We start from the raw sequence: 25,097 nt of genomic DNA, 5'->3' as shown, positions 1-25,097 counted from the left end.
CTTTCAAATCAACCAAATATCTTTTCTCATTTCAAATTTTTTCACCCTCCCTTGTCCTCAAAATCTTCAAGCTGGGTGTGGTGGCACATGCCTGTAATCCCAGCAGCTCAGGAGGCTGAGGACAGAGGATTGAAAGTTCAAAGCCAGACTCAACAATTTAGCGAGGCTCTTGGTAACCTATTGAGACCCTGTTTCAAAATTTAAAAAAAAAAAATTAAAGGGGGCTTGGAATGTGGCTCAGTATTTAAACACACCTGGTACCAAAAAAAAAAAAAAAAAACAGTGTGCAGTGTGCAAGGATATCCCAAAACAAGATACTGCCAAAACCAAAAGCAGCTGGGAGCAATTCTTGTCACTTAAGGGTGTACCCTTTGGAATGAGGCATATGGAATTTGAAATCCCAGTTCTACTATATCTGGCCATGCAATTCCAGCAAGGTGTTCAAACATGCTAAGTCTCAGATCTCTCGACTGCACCACAGGTGAAACACAAGTATATCTCAGCATTGTCAAAGACCCAGGTGGACTGACAGAACTCAACAAAGGTGATCTCTAGGATTGCACAATAAGTGTGGATTTCTTCCAAGGCCCCATACCTAATACTGTATTCATTTTCTTAAAAACAGGCTATCAACCTGTATATACTTCAGCTCCCACAGACCCACATGTACTTTGGTATGATTAAAAAGGATAATAAATATAAAGTAACTGGCCCAAAGCAATGCCCCAATAAATGGCTCTGTTGTCAACAAACTCAAGGCCATGTATTTGGATCTCACTTTAAATGCAGGGAAGGCTACCATATAATGACATTGGTTACAAGTTACACAAAGTTTAACCTGTTCCAAAATATGCTATGCCTTAGTCCATAGAGTATTTAAAACAATCTCTAGTAGCCTCCGTGGTTGAAACCCTAATTTTGAACATGTAATCACATTTAGGTGTATTAGGATGTTAGACTGTACATAAACCACAGAAGGGCTAACTTCAATGTGGAGGAAGAAACATAAAAGTCAAGAGCAAATAATACCATTTCTCAGGGTTCCAGGGGTGTCTTATCACGGAGGATGTGGAGGGGGTGAGAGTAAAGAACAAGAGCCCAGCATGGACTCTGTGTGGCACCACTTGTCCACATGCAATCTGTGGTCATCAGAACCATCTAGGGAAGCTTAATGAGAGCACCATCCCACAATCCTACACTGGGTCTCTAAATCAGTACTCTAGGGTTGGCACCCAGGATTCTCCCTACCTAGTGATCCTGAATCCATTTAGTTTAAGAACTGCTTGTGTATTGAACCTGAAATAGAGAACTGATCACATATTTTTCAGGATCCCATATAGGTTCCTGCCTAGCTCAGAAGAAGACCAAATTTTCTACCAACAGTATAACCTTTCTCTTCCATGGTAAGATACCTGTATCTGGTTTGTACATTTCTTTCTTTGACAGGTCTACTATGCTTGAAGCTAATGAGCTTGCTATTCAGACTCACATCATGATTTCGGCAAAACTAGGAGCCACTTTATGTTTGTTATGGTTTGTATGTGAGGTGTCCCCCCAAAAGCCCATGTGTGAGACAATGTCAGAAGGTTCAGAGGAGAAATTATTGAGCCCAATCAGTGAATTAATTGGGTTAAGAGCCTTAACCTAATCCGTGAATTAATCCCCTGATAACTGAAGTGGTGGGTGTGGCTGGAGGAGGTGGGAATTGGGGCATGGCTTTGGGTAGATATTGGTATTTGGCAAGTGGAGACCTCTCTGCTTGCTGATCACCATGTGAGCTGCTTCTCTCTGCCACACTCTCCACCATAATGTTCAGCCTCACCTTGAGTCCTGAGGAGCGGAGCCAGCCTTGTATGGACTAAAACCTCTGAAACCTTGAGCCCCTGAATAAACCTTTCCTCCTCTTCAGTTGTGCTGGTCTGGTCCTTTAGTCACAGCAGTGAAAAAGCTCACTAAAACACAAGACTAGGAATCATTTTATGTTCTTGTAGATGAGATGGTTTAATATCAGCTGAAATACATATTACTTCTCAGAGAAGCCCCATCCTGCTGAAGAAAGTAAATTAACAGCCATAAAAGCCTAAAACAGGATTTCTAAGGGGTTGACTAAACACTGCTCATAACTCATCTTTGTTATCAACAACTTGGAAAAAGAGAGACCTAGGAAGCATGCTTGCCTTACCTAGGAAGATCCAAACCTAGGGATATGCAGAGGATACAAAATCTAAGAGGAATAAATGCCCTCAAAATGTGTAGTAATCAAAGTAATCTACAAAGTAATCTCAACAAGTTGGACCTGTAGTATGTCATTGATACAAGTTTATTTGAGCCAACACAAAGATATTGTTATTGCAACGGTTTTACTGTTATTTATTTTGTTTTTAGAATAAAATAATCCTACTCTATTCAATGCAGCTGAAAGTACTATTGTTTTTTTTTTAACAGATTGATTTCTGAGCATGACATTTTAAGAAGAGACATCTTCACATTACCAAGGAGCCAAAAGTCGATGGCAGGGATGAGGAGGAACCTAGAAAACTACTATGTTCAGCTTGGAAGAAAAAAGATTTGTCTTTCTTCAAATAATGGATTGTGTGTAGACCTAGTCTGTTGGTACTAAGTAAGACCATGATATGTGAGTTGTGAGAAGGCTTATTAAGTTAAATATAAGAAAAGACAGTGAAATGAATAGCTAAGTATCTCCAGAAATGCAACCAAGAATCCAGAATGGAAGTGAGCTCCCCATTGAGAAGGTAATCAAGCGCAGACAGAAGGATGACAGCCAGAATTGCTGCAAAATAGATTCTCTGTACTGAGAGTGTGGAGTGGATAATGCTGAGAAGCTTTCAGTGCCTTAGGAAGGTTTCTACGATTTGTCTTATCCTAGCAAAATCAGGTTTCAGGCAGCAAGTTGAAGCAGAAGAGTAAGCAACTAGGAACTGGAAGAAGCAAAGGAGAATGTAGACATTCAGCAAATATGCTTGGAGCCTGGTCTAAAAGCCAGGTTGCATTCTGCAGACACAGTCAAGGAAAAAACTCCACCCAAATCCCCACCCTCAGAGAACTTATATTCTTTAAGGAGAACATTATGAGAGGTAATTTGCTTCTGCTATAGGAGCACAAAATTTTTTAAAAAAGGGGGGGATGCGGGGAAGGAAATGGGAGCTTAATTGTGCCAAGAAGGACTTTTTACAATGAACGCATTTCAGCCTAAATAAATCCCAAGACTGTTTATTAGTGAAACGTATTCTGCATTATGATTTCTCTGGCTTCCTCGAAACACTGCAGTCTGTTCATTCAAGAGAGGGCAGCACCTTTGTGCCCCACCCCCTGTTAAACATCCCCCAATGACCATCTAACTCCATAGATATTGACCGCTTTCCAGGGTCACCACTTACCAGATGTTTCATCCATCAGGCAAACAAGTGCCCTTTGACATATTGATTATTTCATCTTTCTTGTCTTTTTAGCCAGAAACTTCCTTTCCAATTAACGTATCGTGGGTTCTATCCGTGTGTACATCTTTGATGTACCTGCGATCCTACCCTCTACCTGAATTACATATTCAGCTGCCTGATTCTGGTAGCTTCTGTTTCCAACCTCAACTTAATCTTGAACCCCTGTTTTTGGTGGCCTCGCTTTAGAAGAAACGTGACATTCTTGCCAAGTCCTAATTCTAGTATTGCTTTACTTTACAACTGTATTTTTCCAAGTCTTTATTCCCCTTGTGCATATTTGGCAGTGAATGGCCCTAACTCTAAGAGTCTTAAACAATCCAGGTAATGTCCCACTTTCTCTCTGCTTTTTTTTTTTTTTTTTGGTCTGTTTTCTGCTTAATTCTTCTCACCTCCAGGAACGGAGCTGCTGGCCTCTGGAGGTCAACTACAGGGGGGTTTGCATTAATAACCGCAGCTACGCATTGATCTTTAGTTTCTTAGTGCACTCATATTTCTCTCCCTGGAATTGGATGCTCAGCTATCTGCCAGGGGACCTCTCGCCAGACACTCACTGATTTGAGCTAGCCGAGGACTCCTCATCAGGCCGTTAGGGAAGACGAACAACCACATAGCTCATACAGTACTTCCCTCTTGGTGAAGGTCGCTGCATTTTGCCAACCCGTCAAACCAATACCTCAATCACAGAAGATTAATATCACCTTGCTTCCATCCTTGAAGGGGAAAAATTGCTACCGCGATTCTCTCCTTCATAAAGGCTTCTGTGCGGTAAGTGGCTGGGATTACATTATACAATCACTTCATCTATTTGTTTGAAAGCCTGTCACTCCTGTGCTGCGTCTGCCAATTTGTCCCTTTTGCAGAGGGGGGTCAATCCTGCGGGAAGTGGGAAAGGGAGCCTGATGACGCTGGGTAATATAATTCTAAATACCATCAAGCTCATAAAATGGGGAGTAAGCGATAAATAATTTATATTTATCAGAATGACTGAATCTTATTACAAGTTCAGCAATATGATATCCTCCCTCACAGTACAGACGTGGATGGGAGAAGAGGATCAGAATTTCAATAGTTTGCCAGAGTTGGATTGGATTCCTGTTTAAAGACCTCTCAACTCCATGTGAACCTAGGGGGCTTTGTTTTCAGCAGTCTCTAGGAAAAGAAAAGGTGCTAGCCTTCTAAAAAGGGGGTCATCGAGAAGAAAAAAAAAGAAATCTGATACAATAAGATAATGGGAAAAAGAAGATAAAATATGGCCATAAATAATAAGACTAAAAATGTCATTGATGTTTCCATTGTTTTCTCCACTTCAACTTCACCCACACGAACTAAGCAATCCATTCATTCCTTTGGTCTTAACTCATTTCTTCATTTGCTCACTCACTCATTCACTGTCTTAAACTCCTAGAATATGACAGATACAGTACGAGGAGTTATGGAAGCTGCAACAGTGAAGAAGGATCCAATTTCCACCTTCAAGTAGTTTCCATTCAAATACTGCACTTACTCCTGAGGAACCCCAGGGAAGCAAGCGCCCACTGAATGAAGGACAAGTGAGCCAACAGCATTTCAACTGAAACGCTAATAAAGTATCTTTCTGTATCCTCCTATTTTGATGGTGTGTCCCTAAATCAGAACTCCCATGTGAAGAGTTGTCCTTGGCAACCAGTCCCCTATTTTGAAATGCAAAAGTTCAAATACACCTTCATTTCTTCTTATCAGACTAAAGGTTATTCACACAAAGCCAATGAACAAGCAGACTTGGTTTGACATGTATTTTTGCCAAGAGGAAAAACAACCAATGATCAGTGGCATACCTATCTGAAAACCAACTGATCTCTACACATGATCAAAACTCCAGGCTGCCTTTTTGGGGGGACAGGATTTATCTCAGACCTAAGCACAGAGTAAAGTACTATGCATTTGTGTTTTTTAAGGAAATACCTAATAATGTGCTCAATTAAAAGCAATAGCTGGGCAGGGGATGTGGCTCAAGCGGTAGCGCGCTCGCCTGGCATGCGTGTGGCCCAGGTTCGATCCTCAGCACCACATACAAACAAAGATGTTGTGTCCGCCAATAACTAAAAAAATAAATAAATATTAAAATTCTCTCTTTAAAAATAATTCTTTCTTTCTCTCTCTCTTTAAAAAAGAAAAAGCAATAGCTTCATCTTATTTATTTATTTTTTCTTTTCTGTTTCAGGGTCAGTGATTGGCTTTTAGTATAAAGACTGAGTCCGTTGTGTAAGCACAGTCAGGGTATGTGGCTGTGTTTTCTTTTAGGCCAGGTGCCCAGAATTTATCTTCTGGTCCAAAAGAGGTTGATAAATAAACAAGAAACTTTTTGCAATGTTTATTTGTGTTCCCTTTGTAAGTTCCACTTAGGAGATGACCAAAGTGTGAAAACTGAGGGATGTAGCTGAGAGCTCTAGCTGCCACTATTGAGTGACAGTAAGCAGAGGTGCTGGGCTGGTCCTCTCTCCTTCTAGCTGTGACGTTGGAGGCATGTCCCTCTGTCCCTGGAAGAAGGAGCACTGCTTTACAACACCGTGACTTAAAAAATTTATCCATTTCTCCTCTTATGAACCTTATTATGTTCCCTAGAGAGGGCTGCTTTTAAAAATTCCATTAAATCAGCAAGTGGATTAGTAAATTTCTCTAAATTGCCCAAACACACCAAACTTTGTGCCTCTGAGTTAATTCTTGTATCAATCGGTCTACCTGGAGTGGCCTTTTCTTCCCCCATGGTTTTTCTCCCTTCAAAACACCACATTGTCTTCCAAAACCCAGTTCAGGAACTCCCTCATTAGGCTCCTTCCCAGGGCCCAGTGCACTCGGGAGAGCTAACTCCCTGCCCTGCCTCACCTGGTTTTCATGACCTGTTGATGCTGTGACAAGTTATTGTAAACTTGGTGACTCGTGGCAACACACTTTATAATCTGACAGTTCTGGAGACCTGAGGTCCTAAAATCAAGGTGTTAGCAGGACTGTGTTCCTTCTAGAGAGGAGAATGTGCACCCCTGAATTTCCCACCTCCTAGAAGCTGCCCACATTTCCTGGACCCTGGTCTCTTCCTCAGACCACTCTGATCTCTGCTTCCTATTTACATCTCCCTCTTTGCCACTGACTCTCGCCTCCCTTTGTCCCTTATAAGGACCTTTCTGAGTAGTACAATGATGGCACCCTGAGGATCCAGGATAATCTCTCCATCTCAAAATCCTTAACTCCATCACCTCTCTGAAGTCCCTTTTGCCATTTAAAGTCACAAATTGGCAGGTCTGGGGATTAGGACATGGACCTTTTTGGGGGACCATTATTCTGTATACCGTACCCCATGTGAGCCCCACTCTCCTGATACAAATGTTCATGTTAACTGCAGAGCACTCAAGGATATTTTATTTACAGAAGTCACCTTAACAAGCTAATATCCCCTAGAGGGTGGTATCTTGGGACTACAAATTATTTCTCGAGTGCCTAGAATTTTTCTTGTTAGTTAACAGATGTTCCATAAATTAAACGGGAATGTTTACAGGCAAGAAAAAAAAAAGGAGCAAGGATAATTTAACTTTAAATCTATTGTTTGACAAGAAAATATAATCAGCAAATAGATGCCAAAACAAATGATTAGGGAAATGCAATTGAATTAATCCTTTTGGTATACTGATTCACAGATAAACACAAAACAACAAAATAAAATTCAACCAGTCTAGATGAGGTGTCAGCAAGCTCTAGCCCACAACTGCCTGTTCTTATAAATAAAGTTTTATTAGAATACAGCTGTGTCTGTTTGTTTATGTATTAGCCATGGCTGCTATTGTATTATATTGGTAGAGTAGAGTAGTGGAAATAGAAATTGTATATCCTGAATGCTTGAAGTATTTATGACCTGGCCCTTTACATAAAATGTTTGCTGATAATCTGGTCTAGATAATTGGAAAGGTTAAATCATAATTTTGTTCAAGGCAGATTAGATTAACCATTCTGAAAGTGTAATTCACATATTCAACTACCAAGGCTATGAAATGTCTACTTATTTAGCCAGGCTGCCTCTTACCTGCTGGATTTCTGAGCTGATATAGTATTCTAATCCTTGGTCATGAAATTATAAATAGTCTCCATTTGTTTATTTTAAATATTTTAATGGTTGGAATAACAGGAGTGTATCCAATTACTTAAGCAATGATCAAACTTCAAATTTCCTGCTGGGTGCAGTGGAACACCTGTAATCCTAACCACTCAAGAGGCTGAGGCAGGAGGATCACAAGTTCAAAGGCAGCCTCAGTAATTTAGGGAGGCCCTGAGCAACTTAGCTTGTCTCAAAATAAAAAATAAAAAGTTCTGTGGATGCGGCTCAGTGGTTAAGTTCCCTGGGTTCAATCCCTGGTACCAATGATTTTTTTTTTTCCTAACTCCACCATTATGACCTCTTGGTTCAAATTGTCCTATCAATACTTAAAAATGATGCTCTTAGAAAATTACTTCAGAATTCAGTCTGCATCACTTCTGCTTTCTGCTTGCCTCTTTGAAGGGTATTTAGAGGCACTGGAGAGAAATTGTCACTTCTCTTTGTTTGTAAGAGGAAATCAAATGAAAATGAGTGTTTCAGAATACTCCCCTTTAATAAGAATGGCTTTACATTTTTCTTAAAGCTACTACTTTCAGTATTTGTGCAAAATTAAAACTTTTAGCATATGTAACCTGAAGAAAAACATTGACATTTTTACCTTGTCACTTTAAATACCACTTTTTTGTGTTAGTCAGCTTTTTGTCACTTTAAGAAATACCTTAGAAAAAGACTTATTGTGGCTCACGGTTTCAGAGGTTTTAGTCCATGGTTGGCTGGCTCCATTGTGTTAGGTCTGAGGCAAGAACATCATGACGGAAGAGTGTGGGAGAGCATAGCTATTCACTTCATGGCAGCAAGGAAGGAAAAAGAGAGAGAACAGAGAGAGCCAGAGACAAACAGAAAGGGGCCAGGAATAAGAAATACGCTTCCCAGTAATGCCCCAGTACCTTATTTCCACCAACCATGATAACTCCAGTTCCCAGCACCTGCCAGGAGATCATTCAGCCATCAATGGATTAACTCAGCGCAGAGGTCAGAGCTCTTCTGATCCAATCAGTTTCCAAAAGTCCCATCTCTGAACATTGTTCCATTGGGAACCAAGGCTTCAACATGAGACTTTGTGGAGGCTTTTAGAGCCAAACCATAGCACCTCTCTAATTTCAAAAATGTAAGACTGAGCATCAGACACCACTACTTATAAATTTTCTCATACTTAACCCAGTTGCTAATTCTCAGACATTGAAATTAAGAGTTTTCCATCATGATTCCAACTTGGCTGCTACTTGTCCTGTGAACTAAAACAAGTCACATTAATTTCCATGGCCTCAATTTCCCCCTATGTAAACTGATTATAACAGTATTTTCTCCATCTAATTCATAGCAAGCTGTAACGGAATAAGGAAATATTTGTGAATTCGAGAAAGCAAGATCCAAGTAGAAGATATTATTATTGTATGATTATGGTCTTAACATCTTCCCAAATGGTCTATGGTTGTTAAAACTGTGAGGGTCATAAAGATATAAAATAATGTCCCGCAGTTGATTGTGAAATTCTCCTTGTGAATTTCATACTTTGGGTTTTATTTTGATGTAATAAACGAGCATAATTAACTTTTATTGTGTGCATTATTTGTGAGAATGTTTTAACGCCTTAAGTACAGCCATATATCTCAGCATTACACAAGGATTACCAAACTGAGAAGAGCTATCTTTAAAAACTCGATGATTTCATTTGGAGGTTTGAGTCTGGTTTTATTGCTGAGATTAATAAAATGTTGCTGTTTAAAATGAAACTGTTTTCTTTCCAGCACTTCATATTTTCGCTTGGTTAAAGAAACAGCAGTAACATGATTAGATGTCAGTAATTAAATATCTCTGCAGAACAGTATCTTAATAGCATATATTTAGAACACAGCCATACCAAAAACATTCAATTACATGGATACAGCTTTAATATTTAACAGCTTGTTTCTTAACTTCCAACCTTCTGGTGAGGCGATGTTGACTATAGATGAAAGAAAGCAAGCAGCTTAGTGTCAAATTAAGAAAAGTGGAATATATTATAATGGTACTTTTTATGTCTTGCTACTCTCATATGCAGCTAAGCATAATGTTTTTTATTTAATATATCTAACTATCAATTCATCTTTCTTATTTCTAGTGATAGAAGCCTTCAATTTTCTCTAAGCAAAATAAAGGTTTATCTAGGGTCCAAAAAATCAAAACAAAACAAAAAGACCAGTCATTTCATAAGAGCATCATGAGAAAACAAACACATCTAAAAAGCAATAGACATTATCTCAGGTTCCAGTAAAATTCTCTAGAAATAAAATGTTGGAACCACTGGAAAGTCAGCTCAGGATGTGGGAAGGGAAGCTACCGTCTCTCTCTCTTAGTGATGGGAAGAGGTAGGATGTCAGAATCCAGTCAGGAGACTATTCTTCTATGACATAAAATGAGTTTGTAAAAAAGTGAAATGAGCCCTAATTCATGTGCATTTTTTTTAAAAAGACTTAACATTTTCCCAAAAATTTGGATTTTGATTCTAGTTTTATGACTGTTTACTAAAATCTTTGGCCTCTACCTAATGGAAGTCAGGACACATCTCTTTTTACTAAGAAAATACAAAGGTATCCATTTGCTGTAGTTGGGAGTGTAATGATCTTTGACAAGCCATGAGAGTACAGGTATAGTTCCACCTATTTCTAGGCCTCATGGATGATAAGGATTGTTCATAGAGCAAGATGTACATTAAATACTGATTGATTTATCTGGCGATGGAAGAATGAGCCCCCGTCTGTCAGATACAGCACGTATCACTGAATCTGAAATCAGGGTACAAAGTTGAGATCTACAAATTTGTTCACTGGATGACCCTGGGCAAGTTGCTAACTATCTGAATTGCAGTCGGTTACTTCTGAAATAAGAGCTAATCATGGTTCCTACTTTCTGGAAATGCCAGAGTACTTAAGCCTGGTAGGTAATTAATGCTTAATAAATATTTGAAGAACAAAGGTGAAACATTTGATAAATCATGCAAAGGGGAAACTGTATATGGAGAGGGGGGCTGGTTTGAATTACAGTAAATCTTTCTTTTAGGGTGGTAGGAAGAAGGGAAATGTGCAGGAAAAAAAATGACTTTCACAGTAGGTACAGTTTTACAGTAGGAGAGTAAAATGAGGTAATACCTTAATGGCAGGTTGTGACTCCCTCGTATGAATTACAGTTCCTGGGGTTACCCGGAAATGTGAAGGTTTTGACTTAAGTGCCACGTACTTCCAATATTCTTTAAAATATTGTTCAGGGCATCTGGCCTTTGAACCTAATTGTGATGATAATGACAATGGACATTGATCTGGGGCAGCCCACGGGCATTACACGGGAACAATTGCGTTCTACCCTCATTTACTGTGTTATTGGGCACTTGAGAATATTTGTTGAAGAGCTGCTATCCTGATGACCTTGCAGCTATTCTGCATCCTTCTCTGGAGCATCAAGCACCTTGTATATAGGTGGTGGAGGCTCAAGAGGCAGCTCGCATTACTTCCATCAAATAAGGACACAAGGCCCCAAGAAAGATGTCACTGAATGACTGCTTTGTGCAAACAGCCGTTGGAAGGAAAATGAGCCCCAGAGCAAAGGACAGCTCCCCTCCATTCCTTGACTGTGTTCTCTATCCAAGATTATAATCAATATTCTTTAGCAGTGAATGGCCTATCAATAGCTGAAATGGAAAAAAAAAACAACTTATTTCTGATTTGTGTCTCAAGAACCTTCAGAGCAGGAGATTTTGATCAAGCAGAGCAGTAAACATTCTCTGTACCGTGGGGCTGCAAGAACACAAACCCTGTTCTCATTCAATCTGTTGAGGAGGAGAAAAAGTAAAGCCTGCCGTAGAAGCAATATTTCTATGAAATCCTCCCTGATCATTTCCACCAGGGTCTGCTCAACTTAAAAGCCACACTTTTAAAAAGAAAGAAGAACGAATATTGCTGTGACTAATGCGAACAAGCGAAGGGAAATAAATGCACAGGGGGATAAGTCAGAGAGATAGCATTAAAATGCCTTTTCATATTCGACATAGAAGAAACCTTATCTTCCAAAAAAGAAAAAAACATCTGATGACTCTAGGAGCTAATAGTCGGCTAGAGCTGAGATTCCATCTTGGATGGAGAAGGGAATGATTTCATTGTGGTGTTTTGAAAGGAAACCTACAGGGAGTGAAGAGCAAGTGTCCTCACTTGAAGATTGGATGGTGTGATACCACACTCTGAGAAGCCCGTCTCCTGTTAGGAACTGTCACAGGATCCTGGATTTTTATGAGATTCGACACAAAACAGAAGGGGGGTTGCAAAGAAAGCACTTTTTAAAACTTATGGTTTAAAAACAATGCACAGAGTAAGGATGTTTCCTCTATCACAAAGTGGAGACCTATGTCAAGTTGGTAGCTACTTCAAAGTCCTTAGGGTCAAAGAATATTACAGATAGATAAATTGCTAAAGACTTTGCACCTATGGCTATCAACCCATCAGAACTGAGCAGGCTGAAAATTGCTTTATTCATTTTGAAGTAATTTAAATCCAACTTCATGAAAATAATTAAAGTGAAAATAACTGGCCCCCAAAATAAAATTCATTGCCGTGAAATGCACCGCGCAAGAGCAACATTCTCTCCCACAGATACTTTTGAATGACGGTTGCCCAGAGTTTGTCAATCTTGACATGATTGACATTTGGGGCTGGATAATTCTTTGTCACAGAGGCTGTGCTGCATATGTAGGCTGTCTGGCAGCATTTTGGCCTTTTCACCCCTAAAGGTAGTAGCGTTCCTTACCTCTGTTTTGACAACCAAATGAACTGCCCGAGGTGTTCCTGGGAGTGGAAAGATGCAAAATCACCCCCAGTTCAGAACTAGTGCCTGAGAATGCCCCCTCTCTTCATCGTCCTGCCATCCATTCAGACTCTGTAAGATGTGGCTGTCACCACCACCAAGGACTCAAATATCTCAAGACTTATCTCCAAATGGCCCCGAGCAGCCTACCCATAGTTAGTCATCCTAAACATGATTTTTTCCTAAGATGGTCCTTGTATGGATCATTTTTGTTTCCTTAGGCATTTAGCTGGCAGCCGAGCTGGTCTGAATGTCCATATTCCCCAGAATTCACATGTGGAAACCAAACCCCCAAGGAGATTGTATTAGAACATGGGGCCTTTGAAAGGTGATTAGGTCATGAGGGAGTACTTAACCCTAGTAGGTAATTAGTACATGAATGAAGTTAGTGCCCCTAAGAAGGAAACCCCAGAGAGCTCCCCACCTTTTCTATCATAAGAGAAGGCACCATTTTTGAGCAGGAAGTGCATTATCACCAGACACCAAATCTGCTGTCACCTTGATCTTGAATTTCCTAGCCTTCATAACTGTGAGACATATATATTTTTTTAAGTTTACAAGCCACTGAGTCTAGGGTAGGTTGTTATAGCCACCAGAACAGATTAAGACATCCAGCAAACTCTTTTTAGATCTCTATCTATAGGTTGTGGCCTAGCAAGAGGGAAAGAAAACTAATGGCATAGTTGGTTGGCCCTGGTTCAAATCCTGCCTTTGCCACTTAGAAGCCAGGAGATTCGGAGGTGAGTATTTTTCTTTCCGAGTCTTTACTTTCTATGAAAAAGAAAAAAGAAAGAAGAAGGAGGGGGAAAGGGAGGAGAAGGAGAAAGAAAGCAGAATAATTATAACCACCCTATGAAACTGTTGCTGATTAAATGATATCATATGTAAAGTCTCTACCAGAGTCTAAAAGTACTGGTTTCATGATAAATTAAAATTTATTGCTGACAATTTAAGTGTTATATGTTAGTCAGCTTTCCATCACTGTGACAAAACACCTATGAGAAATCAACTCAGAGGAGGAAAGATTTATTTTGGATCACAGTTGGAAGTTTCATCTATGGTGAGATAGCCCCATGGCCTTTAGATCTATGGAGAGGCATAATGTCATGTCAGAAGTGCATGGAGCCGGACAGCCTTTCAGTTCATAGCAGCTGGGAAGCAGAGACAATGGGAAAGAGAGAGAAAGAGAAGGAGGAAGAGAGAAAGAGAGGCGCTGAGGTAAAAAGGCACCCTTGAAGGACACAATCCAGTGCCTTACTCTTTCCAACTAGGCTCCACCCCCTCACATTTCCACCACCTCTCCATCACCCATTTTGCGATGAATTCATCAAAGGATTAATGCATTTACGGGGTTAGAGATCTCAGGATCCAATCACTTCCCAAGGCCCCACCTCTATTTCGATGAGGACCAAACCTTCAAAACATGAGCTTTGGGGGTCATTCCAGATCCAAATTATAACAGGTAACCAGAAGGGTCCATTTGGAGCTGAAAGAGTATTTGCTAAACTAGGATAAAAATCAAAATCAGCCCTACTCAGAAGGAAAAAGTCAGGAATGATGGGCAGGAACACAGGTGGGCCCAGACCACCTGTTTTATTTGCAAGAAGTTTAATGGTTCCTATGATCAGGTCCAGAAAATGCCAAATTATAGATGTACAAAAATGGAAGTAGAAGCAGCTGGTTTCTACTAGGTTATGCCTAAAATAAAAATAAATCAAGCAGTCAATTAGGGTTCAATCCGTTTTTACTTCACTGTATTTCCCTGGTCAACTATTTTTACCTCACTGATTTTCTTACTAATTTATAAGCGGCTACCTGTTTGCAAAATATCTCCCCATTTCCTTTAGATTGATTTTTTTCCCACTTAGTGTTTCTCCTAATGGTTCATCACTTCAGAATAAAAAAAATATATATTATTGATTAAAATGTGACATTTCCTTTGCAATTATTTTTCTAATACATGAAAAAGAAAAAGTGCCCCAAAAGTCTTTATTACATATAAGTCATTCAACTCTACATCTTAAAAAGAAAGTGTTAAAAATCCAAAGAGCTTAAAGAATTAGAGTTCAAAGAAAAAAATTAACACAAAATGCATTGCATTGTTAAATTTATTTGTAAAGTGGATTTATTTGTGTCTAGAATAGCACACTAATGATAATTGGGTAAGGTTTGAAGATAAATGCATTTATAATCTGCCCTTTAAATCCAATATTATTATAAAATTCCATTGTTGCTTTAGAAGGGCTTGAGATGGAAGGCCAACATACCCTTTTACTGTAACAATAGTCTGGGAAAAAATATTGTACAGCGTCAAAATTATAAAGCAGAAGCTGACAATTGCATTTTTCAATCACCTCGAATTCCTAATAGCCCCATACAATCACTATTAGACCAAGTCTCAGTGAGGAGTGTTGGGAAAATTAGAACAGACAGGCATCGCTTTAAGGCACTTGGTACAATTTAGTTTGACTTAATAGGGTCTTTCTCTGGGAGCCTGAATGGAAGCATAAGCAGGTTCTGCCAAAATTTCCAGATCTTATTTGCATTAGAAATGTCAGCTGCTTCCGATCACGTTGACCACAGAGTCCTTTAATTCGCCTTGTACAAAAAAAAAAAAAAAAAAGAAAAAGGACTGTAATACATACATGACATTATCTCATTTCTCTACTCACGAAAGTGTTTCTCTGCTTTTGTTTCAGTTTAAACAAATGTGCATCTGGCAATGACTTGGCGGAATTCTGTGCTTCCTCCCGTCAGTATTCCGTCCACATCACTATAGCCTCTCTCTTCAGTTGCTCTGTGTGTCTCCTATCATATCCATTTTTAGGTGTCATGTATGTTATCTCTGCTACATCCAGTTTTATCACTCTATTTTCAAACAACGACAAAAGAGACCTTGCCCTTATAAAAATTACAAATAGAGCCGACTTATTTTTCATCTGATTAGAAGAGAAATCCTATAAATTTTTATTATCAAATGTCATCTCTGCTTTAAATGTTTAGAATGACAATGAATTTCACTTTTATTGCATTGTCTGTTCCATTTTTTAAAACAGATCAGGAAACATATACAAACTGAAACTTTCCATAGCAACAAGGCATAAGAAAGAATATGGCTTTCTTTTGCATTTTCTGGGATAAATGGCTGTGAGTTACTTTGATTCTTGCTTTTTAAATGCATTCCCATGTCATTCACAAGTAGGACAAACCCCAGAGTTTATCATGTGTCTCAATACCAACAGAGTAAATTATTTGTTTTCTAACTGTATTTTTTAACATGACTAGTCATAGTTACTGAATTTCAAGGAAGTAAAATTCTTTTTCTATGTGCTCCCATGAGATAGGAGACTCTTTTTTCTTTTTATAGAATTTGAAAGATAAAGAAGTTAGATATGTAATTAAGGAACTTGAACACACAGGCATACACACAGCTAGCTATATATAAGACCCCCAGAATATGAATAATGGAGGGAATTTCTTTGCCATCTTGGTAAAGAAAGAAGTGAGGGCCAGGCATGGTACCACAAACCTGCAATCCCAGTTGCTGGGGAGGCTGAGACAGGAGGATCATGAATTCAAAGCCAGCCTCAGCAAAAGCAAGGCACTAAGCAACTCAATGAGACCATGTTTCTAAATAAAATACCAAATAAGGCTGGGGATGTGGCTCAGTGGTTGAGGGCCCCAAAATTCAATCCCTGGTACAAAACTTTTTAAAAAAGAAGAAGGAAGTGATGTAATGTGTTTGTATGTTGGAAAACATGGTGCCGTGGTTGATGGTGAATTCCTTAAAATGGGAGGAAAATCACAAGGTCTAAAATCTCAGTGATCACTGCTCTTTGTCATTTCCCCTGCTTTAGTAGATATTTTATCTCCTGGGAATGAGAAGACTGTTCAGCTGCAGTAAGGACATCATCATAAACATTTAAGATCATGTTTTCTAAAGCCTCAAAACCTACCAATCCACTGGCAGGAGACTCCTACGTTCAACAGTGCAGCCGGGAAATCTAGACTCAGCATTCGAACCACCTGGTGTTCTTGTGAAAAATAGTTATTGCAAGGCAATGCGTGGATAATGAAATTTTTAAATGGATAATGATGGAGGATATGAGGAAGAGTAAGTCCTAATTTTCAATATTTAGGAATAAACAGAATTTGCTTTATTCAAATGTAGGAACTAATAATAGTTCTAAAGGGTGATGCTATGGAAATCTGGCACCAAATTTCTCTGTTTGCACAGTGCATGCTGTACTCAATCCTTGTTGATACAGTGCTGGTTTACTTTAGCAAAGGTACTCATTACATATTTGTTGATGTTCTCTTACCTTGTGTTGTTGTTAGCTGTTTTATTTTTTACATGAAGAACCACCGATGTAAGAGATTCTGTCTCATATGGCTTGTGAAATATCTATTTACTTACACATGGAAGTCCATAAAGAAAAAGAGAAGGAGCAAGGAAACATGTGCATAGAAGAGAGAAATTCATTATTTATCAAGATTTGCATATTTGGATTTATTTTTGTTTTTACTAAAAAAACTGAAATAATCTCAACAAATATTTGTACATATATATATACAGTACAACAAATTATGACAAAACAACCATGTGCCCAACGACTAGGATTAAGAGTGCTTTTGGTACCTTTGGAGTAAAGCATGACACTTTTGATACATATAGAGGTGTGACATCATACATCATTGCATGATGTCATACAACTTCTCCACAGAGGAAAGCACTGCCCTGAATTAATTTTGCTTGTCATTTGATACAAACGTTAAATGTTACCAGTTGATATAAATGGAGCCACTATCTGAATTTTTCTGCAACTTGACTTTTTTTTTCATAGGATAGTATTTCCTGAGATGTATCCAACTGGATGTGTGTGCCTATGTTTTATTCTTTATCACTGCTACCTAGTTACATTTTTCATTTTAGGAAAGAACATACAAAGGGAATTTAGATGGAAAACAGCATATATCTTGACTATTTGTTATTCAAGAGAATTTCTACCTTCATTTCCATTTTAGTTTCTGACTCAATTTTACTTCCTCTGGAGAAAAAAAAATGATCAACTGAATATGAGTGCTCAAATGAAATTTACAGATAATTTTTCTCAAAATTCTTACCTTGAGTAGAAAGTAACTAATGCTCAGGAAAATTAAGGGTTAAAAACAAATAGGCTTTTTGGCATCTAGCCCTGGCTATAGGCTAAGCACATTTCATACTGCTTCAAAAGGAAGAAAAGTGTTATGGTTTAGATATGAGGAGCCTCCCACCCCAAAGCTCATGTGTGAGACAATGCAAGAAAATTTCCGACTGAAATGACTGGATTATGAGAGCCCTCACCGAATCAGTGTGTTAATCCTCTGATAGGGATTAACTAGCTGGGTGGTAACTGTAGCCACCTCTCAGGCTCTGAGGAACTGAGTCACCATCTATAAGGCGCAACCCCTGAAACTGTGAACATCCTTACCTTTTCTCCTCTGATTGTTCTTGTTAGGTTCTTTAGTCACAGGGGCGACAAAGCTGACTAAAATAAATAGCTTACTCTCTGTCACACACTTGTGACTCCTCTTTTTTTCAGGAATAATTCATCGAGATGTTAAAAGAGGGGTGCATCTGGACTCACTTCAAAATGACACAGGTCCCAATATTTAGAAAAAAATACAGCAGATCTCACTGCATAATGCATTTTCATGTTATTAAGTAGTTGTTTCATTCTCTGTCATCTAAAAAAAATGGGCTCTTTGTGGATTGAAAAAAAAATTTGCTTTCCTCATTTAAACGTGTGATGAAAGTAAGTAAATGAAAAAGGAACAAGAAAGTAGTGGCTCCAAACTTCAGTAAAGCAAAAGAATCTCCCAGAACTTCAGAACTGGGAGCCACACCTTCAGAAACACTGGTTCAGTGGGAGAATCTAGTGGTCTGCACTTTTAACAACCACCCAGATGACAGACATCAATGATCAAGTAACCCCAAGGGGAAAATATTATATAAAAGAAATGGGTTTGCGCATCGTGTTGCAAAATTAGTTACCATGACTATTCCTGGATGCCAAGAATAGAAATTTTTTAAAGTTTTTAAAATTTGTTTTAATTAATTATACACAACAGTAGAATGCACTTTGATACATTATATATAGTGTAGCATAATTTCTCATTCTTCTACTTGTACATGATATAGAATCACACTGGTTATATAGTTATATATGTACATAGGGAAATAATGTCCAATTCATTCTACTATCATTCCTACCCCCATACTCCCTCCCCTCCCTTCACTCCCCTCTACAGTAACTCTATTCTTCCCTAGACACCACCACCACCTTGTGAATTAGCATCTGCATTAGCAGAGAAAACATTTGGCTTTTGTTTGGCGGGGAATTGGCTTATTTTATAGCTTTGCCTGATATTCTCCAGCTCCATCCATTTACCAGCAGATGCCATAATTTTATATTTCTTTAAGGCTGAGTAATATTCCATCATATGTATGTGTGTGTGTGTGTGTGTGTGTGTGTGTGTGTATTCACAATATGGCTATTGTGAATTGAGCTGGTATAAACATTGATGTGGCTGTGTCACTGCAATATGCTGATTTTAAGTCCTTTGGGTATAAACGGAGAAGTGGGAATGCTGGGTCAAATAGTGGTTCTATTCCAAATTTTCTGAGGAATCTCCATTCCACATTCCATAATGTTTGCAGCAATTCACATTCCAGCCAGCAATGTATGAGTGTAGTTTTTCCCCATAACAACAAAAGGACATGGGCATAATATAACCAGCTAGAAGTTCAGTTTCAACAAATGTACTTAGGCCACAGAATACCGAAAGCTCAAATGCTATTGCTTTACATGGTAGCAAGAGCAAGTTTCCTAATAGTCTCCTAATGAAAGAAAGTTACTTAATATCCAAGTGTAAACCAACCACTCTTGAAACACAGTTCTGTTTCTCCCATAGCACAATATTCATGACAGAGTGTAGCAGACTTGGGTAGTTGTTGATGGTTTTGATTTGGTTTGGCTTTTTGATTGTGCAACATCTGGTCTTATTTTTTTTTTTTACACTGGGTAATATTTACCATGTGGTAATTGGTAGGATGCAAAGTTCAGTTCCTACTATGAAAGCTCAAAATACCAAATACTCACTCTCACAGGCTTCCTGGCAGCTAGGGAGGCTGAGTAATATTTAACATAACTGATGACAGTTAGGTTAAATCTCCTTCATCTGTCAATACATAAACCCTGGACTTAGAATGGGGGGATAATGGCAAGTCCTTTGTCAGCAGTGACAATAAAATCCAATTTCCAGAAACAATAATGGTAGATTAGACCTACATATATGCAAATTTAAAAGCAATGTGAACATAACACAAAAAAAATGTCCTCGGTTCCTATGTATATAGTGAATACCGCATTAATTAATGTGCATCTTCAGTATCACAAATTAGAACATAAGGCAAAGCAGGAAAATGAATGTTCCTCACGCTGAGAAAGGTTATTTTCCTAAGTAAGCATATATTGCACTGATGGTGTCTGAGATGGATCTGACTAGTTAATTCCACTCTCTTGCTACCTAAGTTCCTTTCTGCTCAAATTTTCCCAGTGCTTGGAAGCTATGTTGGCAGGGATACCACCCACAGATTTTCACAGTATTGTGTATAGTCACCTTTTGCTTCACAGTATTGTGTAGAGCAAGAGATGTGGACAAGTGTTTTCCTGGACCCTAAATGGCATAGCCTCTAAAGCAGATGTTTAGGATTATGAGTCACATTATGCCAGCACTGAGTGCCAGGTCCCAAATGTCAAGTATGGCCTGGTGTGTGGGTAGGTGGCAGAGTGTGTGTGTGTGTGTGTGTGTGTGTGTGTGTGTGTGCATGTGTGTCCTTCAAAAGAGCAGAACCCAGTCTGCTGTGGCCTAGATGCAAGGTGTCAATGGCATTTTATCTAAGGAGAATCAAAGGTGACAATGCCCTTCTCAGAACTTTCTGTGGTCCTGCACACTAGATAGTCTTAGTTTCCCCTTATTTATGGTCTTATTCATCTCCTTCCCAATAATTCTTGTCACCTATGTTATCTATCCATAAAAATGGGTACTTCACAGTTTAAATCCACCAGGGCTTTTCACAAGTTCTATAACCCAATCCAGTAAACCACAGGCACTTCAGATGCTCTGGATGCTAAATCATAAGGCCCCATGAGCGAATTGCTTAAATCAGCTATGAAGTTTCTCTTTCTCCTGCTGGTAAGTAGAGAAAGGATATGGTAAGTGGAGAAAGGAAATGACCCTGAGATTTTTCTGTGTTTCTGTAAAAAGCCATGACTGTTGACATACCAGGAGAATTCCAGCTGTAGCAATTTGTCTAGCTCTTTACTCTGATCTAAAAGTGTACTAACTTTTCTAATCTCTCCAAAAGGACCCAATAGAGTCCTGATTAGGTCCTAGGAAGACAGCTCTGTGATATCCCTAGATCTTTGCATTTCAAAGAGGAAAAGAGAAGGAGCCTAAGCAGGAACTTGGAGGGGGTCTCAAGGTTATCAAAGCAGAGACACTCAGCTCCTGTGGAGATCTTATTTACATTTAAAAAGAACTAGAGGAAAGCAGACTTCTTTTCTGGAGGTGAGTCAGCAGCAGCTTCTCCTTCTTTTGAAAGACAAGGGAAACCACCTGGTGTGGTAACACAGGCCTGTAATCCCAGCAACTCAGGATGCTAAGGCAGGAGGACCACAAATTCAAAGCCAGCCTTAAGCGAGTTAGTGAGATCCTGTCTCTAAATAAAATACCAAAAAGGGGTGGGGGGAGGGGGACTGGAGATGTAGCTCAATGGTTTAGTGCCCCTGCCTTCAATCCCTAGTACAAAAAAGAAGAAAAAAAAAATGGAAACATATTTTCCTTGTCTTTGCTGGTTCCTTGACCTGGTTCTCATCCTGCCACCTTGGGGGCAAGACTGAATGAAGCAAAGTAAACTGGCAAAATTGTTGTTTACTATGAAGTGTATAATATGAAATTTGTCCCGGGTCTGATCCAGGATTCTGCATGCATGTATCCAGGATAAGTTTGATAAAGATGAACATTCACACTCCAGCAATAAGATATAGGCCGGATTTTTCAATACGCATTTGTGATGTCTTGCATCAAATCACCAGAGAGAGCTAGGGTGGGGGTGAGGATGTGAGGGGTGAGGTAGCAATTTTGGATTAGGAAAATTCTTGAGACTTGTCCCAAATCAACTGAATCAAGATCCCTTGGAGAGGAACCTGGAGATCGACATTTTAACCAATACCCTTGGGTGATCCCTGGACAGACCAAGAGGCCAAAGGGACTGGATTTTAAGAGACCATTTACTTCAGGTCAGCAGTTCTCAACATGTGACTTGAAACACGGGAGGTTTGCTGGGTCCCTTTCTGGGAGTCCAGAATACCAAACCCTTTTTATACCATTGTTTGGGTGTGATTCACCTTTTCTGCTCTTCTTCTGTCATGGGTGGACAGTGGAGCTTTGCAGAGACCTCGTGCCCTGTGATGGCTTCAATGCTCACATAGCTCAGAGAGGATGCACCAGCCATTCTTGGGCTCTAAATGTCTGCAGGGTATAATTTCTAATACAATAAATACTGAAAGATATAACCAATACACTAAAAGTACTTGGGGATCCTCCATAGGGTTTACAAAGTTTACGAATGTAAAGGGGGGCTGGAGATGTGGCTCAAGCGGTAGCGCACTTGCCTGGCATGTGCCGGGCGCTGGGTTCGATCCTCAGCACCACATAAAAATACAGATGTTGTGTCCACTGAAAACTGAAAAATACATATTAAAAAATTCTCTCTCTCTCTCTCTCTCTCTCTCTCTCTCTCTCTCTCTCTCTCTCTCTCTCAAAACAAAAACGAAAAAGAATGTAAACGGTTCTTAAAACAAACAAACAAAATCTTTGACAAAGATTATACTAGTTCACAGAATACCAGAGGTTGATTCTACGTGGATCTAATTTGCCCTCAGATGAGATTAACACAGAGTCTCTAATTCACTGAGACCAAATATACTGTGGAAACACTGTTAAATTAGCACCATCAATGCCTATTCGATGTCTTGGCCACCTCCCCTGCACTGTGCATTCTCAAAGCAAAGGTTTAGAAAGTTGGTGTCCTCTTCTGAAAGGTCACCTTCCCCTGGGTTAGAGTAAATATTCACTAAAAGACAGTTTGAACGTGTTTGGTAATTTTTAATAATAGCAAACTTCTGTTTAACTTTTAAGTTAAACAGAAAACCCTTTTTATGGCAATACTTATTGTTGAACATCTTTCCAAACTGCATTTACTCTTTGCTAAGAAGGAGTTGTGGGTATATATATATGTGTGTGTGTGTGTGTGTGTGTGTGTGTGTGTGTGTATAAATATGTGTGTATGTATATATATACACATATATGCATATACATATGCATATGTTTATATCAAGAACAAACTAATAATGTGTATATATGTATATATATGTGTGTGTGTATATATATACATATATGCATATATATATGCATATGTTTATATCAAGAACAAACTAATAATGTGTATATATGTGTGTATATGCATGTGTGTATATATACATACATATATATACATGTATATATATACATATATGTATGTGTGTGTGTGTGTGTGTTCTCATTAATCCAGAGTCTGCCAATGTTTTAAGTCAAATATTCAGAACTCCAATTTTTGGACTGGAGTATAGTTGGGCTTCTGATATACTGGCAGAGGGATCATGGTTTCTTTTAAGTATGTTTTTATTTAAATAGCTTACTTTCTTACAAATTTCCTCTAAAAACAATTTGGGATATTGTAACAGTTACTTAACCTGCTTCATGTTTTTGTTATAAAATGTTTTCCATTATTATAATTCATGAAAAGTGCCAGTGTTTTTTTTTCTCTTTTTCACAGAAAAATTGAGACAATAGAGTTCAATAAACCTCCCAATTAGTTGGATTTAACCATATATTTTTAAAATTAAGCACTTTATCTGGTCTGGTTTTATTAGTAAAATTGACCATTTCTAAGCAATATTTTAAGTCATGTTAAAGATTAAGAAAATACAGACAAATATAAAAACTTTTATAGTATTTTTGAATAAACATTAAGATTCTAATGTGTGTCTTTTTTTAACCAAATATTTTATTTTTTGGTTTGCTTTTGTAGAATAATATCTTCCCCCATAGATGCTCAAATAATATTCAAGAAAAATAGGAGAATCTACCTTTTTTTTCTGTAAATTGCTATGTGATTGTATGCTTTATTAAGCAGTGCATGACACTATTTACTTTTCACCAGAAATTATATATCCTAGAGTGGTTTAAATTGACAAGTATTTGTGGTTCTATTAAAGTTTTATCTTTCCAATTTTAACTTGTAGAGGAATAAAATTATTGATGTCAACCCAGGTGAGATTCAAGTTTATTAAGTGACCCTAATCTGTGAGGTAAAGAGTTCCAGCACAGTCCAGAGTTTCTGATGGGGGGATAAAAATGGTTCCAAGTACAAAGTAACTCTACCACCAATCTACAAAAGCATGAGAAGAGATGCAATTTCCTGAGCACAGCCCTGCCATCCTAACTCCCCAAACAGGAACAATCTTCTCGGTTTTCCAGACCCCAGCTGTGATTGCTGGAACTAGAATTGGATTTGGTGGGAGTTACACATTCAAGGCCATGATCTTCAATATCATGGATTCCCTCCTCTGTGAAAAGTGGTCACCATTTGTCCAGGAGAGAAGATAAGGCCTTTCTTCATGGTTGTACACTCCTCTGTTGGATGTAGCTGGAAGAGGGCTTCAAAATTCTGGGGTGAGGTAAAGAATATGTGATGATTTGTTTGATTTAACTTAAAAACAGAATTGACTACCTATTAAGGTAAACTGGCGTGACTTTAATTAGTATTGACTTCAAAGCGCTTACCTCAAAGAGCCACCACAGAGTCTGAAATCTGCACCATCAGACCAGCGCTACTTTGAATGAAGGCAGCGTACATCTCTAAGTGTGTTCTCCATAGTGCATTGGCAGGTGTGGTACTAAGGAAAATAAATTACACACAGATGTTCATTAATGTCCATAAATTTGGAGAAATAATAATTTAAACAACTAGCTGTTTTTCTGTTGGACTTACTGGTGCTTGGAAAAACTAAAAATCACCAATAAATGGAATATAATAGGCAAAGTTTTCCAAACTTGATTGGTCATGAGATAGTGTTTTATATAATGCATCTTGATAGACTGGTTTTCCTCAGATTAAAAAAGTGGTCACAGATGTCCACGAATGTATCTTGGTATCTGGGATGTGTCTTGATCTATTATAACAAAAAATACCCCAAATTGGCTAGCTTTCAAGCCACAGAAATATATTGCTCACAGTTCTTGTTCTCTTGTTCATTGAAGGCATTTACTTACTGAGCCCCCACGTGGTGGAAGAGGCCCCCTGGTTCTAGAGCACTAATCTCATTTCTGAAGCCTCCATCTTCATGACCTAACCACATGCCAAAATCCTCCCCATCTAATGCTATCACATTGGGAATCAGGTTTTGATGTATGAATTTGGGCGGGACATAAATATTCAAATCATAGCAGTTTGCAAATATCATAACTAGATGGAACCACTCATTGATCCATGATCATGCATATGTACTTGTGCACAGATTTGTTTTCCAAAAATAACA

This window comes from Ictidomys tridecemlineatus, chromosome 10, assembly GCF_052094955.1.
Source record: "Ictidomys tridecemlineatus isolate mIctTri1 chromosome 10, mIctTri1.hap1, whole genome shotgun sequence".
NCBI classification, from domain to species: Eukaryota; Metazoa; Chordata; class Mammalia; order Rodentia; family Sciuridae; genus Ictidomys; species Ictidomys tridecemlineatus.
The sequence above is the reverse complement of the archived record's forward strand: the minus strand, read 5'-3'. Positions refer to the sequence as shown.